Source organism: Triticum dicoccoides, chromosome 3B (assembly GCF_002162155.2).
Source record: "Triticum dicoccoides isolate Atlit2015 ecotype Zavitan chromosome 3B, WEW_v2.0, whole genome shotgun sequence".
Taxonomy (NCBI): Eukaryota; Viridiplantae; Streptophyta; class Magnoliopsida; order Poales; family Poaceae; genus Triticum; species Triticum dicoccoides.
Window position 1 is genome coordinate 779969374 of NC_041385.1, and position 6189 is coordinate 779975562.

Here is a 6189-nt window from a genome sequence, read left to right on the forward strand (position 1 = left end):
ACACCACCGCCGCCGTAGCTGTCTTCCTCTGCCAAGTTAGCGCGTGGAAGATCTACACTGACGAGCTTCACTGTTCTGCTTCTCAGTTCGTCATGTTCTTCATCCAGGGTAACTAAAAGTTACTTTTACTACCACTTTTGATTCAAAATTTCACATCAAAATCTTCAACGGTGTTTTATTCTTCAAATCCTCACACACAAAACACCTCACTAGTCATCTGTTCTTGATTCGTTTCTCTAAGCATCATTTTTCTTCAAGATTACTCAATTGTGTGTATCCTCGATCTATACAACTCTGGAACCTAAGACAAAGAACGCTTAGTGAAATTCTTCAAGGCTCATCTGGTCAAATTCCTCAAACTTGTTCCTTTTGAAAAATCTTCTGAGAACGCATATGACCTCTCCAAATTCCTCGCAACTATACTCTGTTCACAGGTACTCATGTCCGCTGCTGAATCACTAGGTTCTCATCAACTTAACTCATTTGCAGCGTTCCTCGAAGAAAAGTTGCATACTTCTTCAGAAAATTCGATTGTTCAAATTCCTCATCTGAAGAATATGGCTGATGGTAAGAGGCCGCAGAAAGGAGGAAAGAAGCCTGAGGTCATGACTGCTTTTGAAATACCTAAGAACACCTGATGAGGCTAAGTACGGAAAAGAAAATAAAAATCAGCGCAAGGTGCGCATACAGAAAATTGAACGGAGATGGGAAAGAGAATGGAGGGAGTGCAGATATGTCACTCCAAAGTATATGAAGAAATTTGCACTTAATCCTCCATGCCCAAGAGCTCCATTGGCACCTGGCCAAGTGGCTGACCCCACCAGCATCAAGCGTGGTGAGGACTTTCCTAAAGAATGGGCCAAACGCCAAGCTAAGTTGGCAAGACAAGCCAAAGAAGCACTGAGGAAATTCAATGAAGACTCTGCTGCTGCTACTGCCACTGAGGCCTCTGTCAAGCCAAGAAAATCAATGGCAAAGAAGCCTGCTCACAAGCCAAGTGCTTCACCAACTATGCCCTCACGACCAAGTTCCTCAGCAATGCCCTCACGGCCAGAATCTTCAAAGCCCTCATGGCCAGATTCTTCAAAGCCCTCACGGCCAGCTCCAACTACTGCTCCTCCTCCAAAGCCCTCAGCTGCTCCGGCAAAGTCATCAACACCTGTACATCTAGCCACGTGCCAAAGGACAACATGCATCTATATTGCCTCTGGTGCCTCAGCAAGTTCCTCAGCTGCACCAAAATCTTCATCAGGCCCCACTCTGTTTGAAGACTAAGGCAACGGCTGGTCGAGGTCCTCGGCCAAGTCAGAAGAAGAAACAGGTTGCCTTCCACGTGCCATCTGACGATGAAGCTGATGATGATGAACTTGCAGAAATCATCAGAGACCGACAAGAAAGGGCCGCTAGAGCCAAAGGCACAAATGTGCCACTGCTTTTGGATCCAAGGGCGATCCTTGATTACATTGATCTCTGGCACAAGGATCCAAATACTCCTATGCCTGATTTCAAGTTGACTCCTGGTCAAAGTCACATGCGGACCCATTTCATCACTGAAGAGAAATGGAAATTTGAGAAGGCCAGGAAGATCAAGAAGACTCAGTTCAGAAAAGAGAAGTTCATGAAGAATAACGTTGTCAATATGATACCTGATGAACTCCTCAAGATCCAAGCTGAAATCAAAACCCTCAGCGATGACTTCAATGCTTACTATGCTGATTGGCAAGGAGCCAAAGTCAGGTTTGTGAAACTGACTGAGAAATTCACAAATGTTGCAGCCCCATCGCAACAAGAAATTCCTCAAGCTGAAGCGTCTGCTCAGCCAACTGAAGAACATGCCAGCACCGCTGATGACATTCAGGCTGCTGAAGAAAATGCTAGTTCCACGGCTGATGACTCCATTCCAGCCGCTGAAGAAATTGCCAGGGCATCCACTATTGGTGCTCCTGATGAAACTGAAGATGTCAGGGCAACTGCATCAGTTGTGCCTGAGGAAATTCAACCAGATACCTCAGCTCCTCCTGCGCCTACACCAACTTCAATTCTTCCATGTGCATTCGATGTGAAGAAGACCAAGGCTGCAGAGCGAGCTGCAGTGAAGAAAAGGAAAGCATCCAGTGCTTCAGAATCTTCAGCTCCAAAGAAGATGAAGCCTCTGACAAGCTCTATTGAAAATCCAATTGATGTTCTTTCATTTTCCACCATGTCATCAAAGGACCTTGTTCCTTTTGGTGAGGAATATGTGATCCCAAGCGGATCCAATGAAGAACCTCAATTTGTTGCTTCGTCAGTGCAGGTTGATGAAGAAATTGAAGTGGATACAATCCCTTCAACGCATGTTTCCTCCTCGCCAATGCCTCAGTTCACAGCTGAAGAGGCTGGCATTGAAGAAATTGAAGATGAAGACGTGGATATTGGCTGCACAACACCCATGATGAATGATGACTTTTGGAAAAGTCAGCACCCCAATACTCCACTCTTCACCCCACTTCAACAAATACCTCAGTCCCCTGCACCAACTGTTCAAATGGGCTCTGAAGAAACTCATCCCACCTTGTCTATGCAAGAAGACATTCCAGCCGATAGTGCTGAAGAAGCTGTTGTTGTTGAACCCTTGAACACACAGCCTGCTACTGAAGAGGAACCAGAAATTCCTCAGCCTGAAGAACCTGAGATTGCGATTCCTGAGGTTGTGATGCAACTCACTGACACTCCAGTGCCCAAGCCAACGAATCCATTCTCAAAGAAGCAAAAGTTCAAGGATGAAGATTTCTTCAGCGAGCATGTGTTCTTCACTAACTATAACCCCTATGACTCTGCTCGCATAAGGAAGAGGCGTTTCTGGCCTGCCAGTCAAGCAAATTTCTATTCCTCGGTACTGTCCAACAAAGACAAAGTCTTCGATCATGAACACATTCCTCATGTAGACATGGAGTATCTGCCATGCTTCGAGCCAGTCCTCAGTGTTCTTCACGATGCTGGATTGCTAAATTTCTACACTGACATCTGTGACTGGAATGAAGAACTCATTCTTCAATTCTATGCAACGCTGCACATACAGGAAATTCTGAAGATGTGAATTCATGGGTGCTGGACTGGATGTCTGAAAATACTCATTACAAGGCACCAGCAACTGAATTGCTTCGTGCCCTCCCACTCAGTCCTCCCATTGACGGTGCTCGTTGTGTCTATAATGAACCTGAACTTTCAAATCATTTCATGCAAGTGCTGATGAAGCCTTTGAAGCCAGGGCGGGCTCCTCGAACCAAATTCCTCGTCAAGGAATTACTATATGTGCCCCGGACTGTCTATCGCATTCTGACGAAGACAATGAGTCCTATCAAAGGCCACGACTCAAATGATGAAGAGGTCGTTGGCATCATGAAGAACATGTTTTTCAATATCATTCATGGCGTTCCCGTCAACTTCCATGATTTCTTCATGAGGACTCTGGCAAATATTGCTATGTCACCATTTGAGCTGAAGCCTTATGCACCATGGATTATGAGATTCATCAGGACAAGGGCTTAACTAAATTACAAAGCTGACACTTTCAACCATGGCAGCTACTTTCCCCTGATTGAAGTCCTCAAACGGTCATATTCCTCAGCTGATGACAAAGGCAAGGCAACTGCTGTGATAGATGAAGGAATTTGTCCATTGGATGGTCAATTTCGCAAGGCTGCATCCTACTCCACCAATGATGACTATGCCACACATGACTCTGCCGCCAAGCAAAATCCTCAAGCCACAGCTCCCAGGGTGATGACTGATCGTGAGTTACTCCTCAGTCTTCATCAGAAGGTTGATCGCAATCATAAATGGGTCAAGCGTCAGTTTGGTTCAATTCTTCACAACATGACCTCAACACACAATGCAGTGAAGAAAAACCAATACTACCTCCATGAAACCTTCAACCGTACCTAGGTTGTTCTATCTCATGTCTACAGCGCTGTAGATCTGAAGAATATGGGTCTCAAGGAAGAATTTGACTGGTCTGCACCTCCACTGAAGAAATTCAAGAAGGTCAAAGTTCCTTCCTTGGTGCCAGCTCCTATTCTTCATCACGCGAGACTGATGAAAATGAAGACTTGGACGACACTACGGCAGGCCCTACTACAACAACTGACCCCAACAACGCTGGCGCTCCTCCATCAACTTGATATTCTTCAGGGGCGTTAGTCCTCAGTTTCGATCCTTTTGGTCATTCGATGACAAAGGGGGAGAAATTTGAGTTAGTCTTCAAGCGGGTCTATTATATGGGCGTTTCATTTGCTAAGTTACAACTCTCGTTCTTCTGAAACTTTATTGGATCGAGTTGTAATCTTAAACCCGATGGTGCCCTGATACTTTTGATGCACTGTGCTTTGATACTCTCGATATGTTATTCTGCATGCTTGTTCCTCATTAATATTATTGCATGCATGTTGAATTTCATCAGGCACCATATTTCATCATGCATTTCAAATTCTTCATATCATATGTCAAATGCGTGCATGAATTACAAAATATAGGGGGAGATCTCCATGATTCAACTCTTCAAGTGTGCATTGCTTCAAAAGCAAATTCCTCACTATGCACATCTTCAGGGGGAGTTCTTCTATATCTTGCAATCAAATTCCTCAATATCAATACTTACACTTCACATGTTTATCCACGTTGAAAACTTAACCTATATTGTCATCAATCACCAAAAAGGGGGAGATTGTAAGTGCATCTAGTGCCCCTTAGTGATTTTGGTGTATTGAAGCCTTATAGGTTAAGGGACTAATGCGTTTGTGAGTGTACACAGGTCTATAAGTCTATGAGGAGTTTGATATTTACAGCGAAAGTCGGCCCCTAAAAATGAATATCTTCGACTGAAGATTTTGGTATTTCTGAAGACTTTCATGAAGACTTTGAAAGTGAAGAAATTGGTGTTATCGTGAAGACTTGATATTCATGTGAGGAATATGAAGCTTGAAGACTTCGTTTTCATAGTTTTGTTTTTCTCTTTCTTGAGTCATAGGAAACACCGTACTGTTAAAGGGGGTCGAGGAAATACTAAGGAAAAAATTTCCATGTGATGCTCAACTCAAAATCCTACACCTACCAAACCCTTCGAGTGAAGCCTTTGGAAATCTCATACAGTTCAGTCATTTCTTCAGTGACAGAGACAAAGTTCTTCTGGTCGCTGAGGAATTTGTTCTGACTGAGGAGTTAGGAATTCGCCAGTGCGGATTGCCTACACAGTGAGGAACATGATAGCCCTGAGGAATTTGATAGCCAAATTTTCGACCGTTGTTGTGCTACGCGCCAGCTGTCCCAAAATATCTTATCCACCTAACGGTCATATCAGACAAGGGCATTTATGTTTTATCATGTCGGGCTGCTCCCTAGGCTATAAATATCCGCCCCCTACAACCACTAGTTGGTTGGCTGCTCCGAGAGAAACTGACACTTGTCATTGCAACCCATCCTCCGAGAACTTTGAGCAAAAATCATCAAGTGAGGAAAAACCCCAAACCCAAACACCTACAAACCCAAAGTGATTGAGCATCACTGAAGAGATTGATCCTGCGTGGATCCGACGCTTGTTACCTTTGAAGACTGTGCTTCTTCCAGACGGTTAGGCGTCATGGTCTAGAGCATCCAAGAGGAATTATGGATCGCCGAGTGACCGAGTCTGTGAAGGTTTGGAAGTCACCTGAAGACTTACCACGAGTGATTGGACGAGGTCTGTGTGACCTTAGTTCAAGGAGAATACGGTGAGGACTTGGTGTCCTAAGCTGCGTGCTCAGCGACTGGGTGTCCGGGACTGTGTGTCCTCGAGTTTAAATACTCAGCCGCTCAAACCAGACGTACAATTGAGACAGCAGTTGGAACTGGTCTACCAAATCATTGTCTTCGCCAACCTTACTGGTTCTATTTCCTCAACTCTTTTATTTCCTCATTACTGTGTTGAGTGTTTGTTCATATCTGTGTTTGAGGACTTTGACTGAAGACTTTCTCAATTTCCTCAGTTCAATTTCTTCAGTCTGTTTGTCTTCATCTTGTGTTATCCTGTGTTTACGCTTTCTGTACTCTGTGCTTGTCTTCATTTCATCATGATGACTAAGTCTGTATCCTGTTATGCTTACTTCTGAGTACTTATTCCGCTGCTAGTAGTTCTTCGCTAAGGAATTTCCTCACCGGCAAATTCCTCAGTGAAGA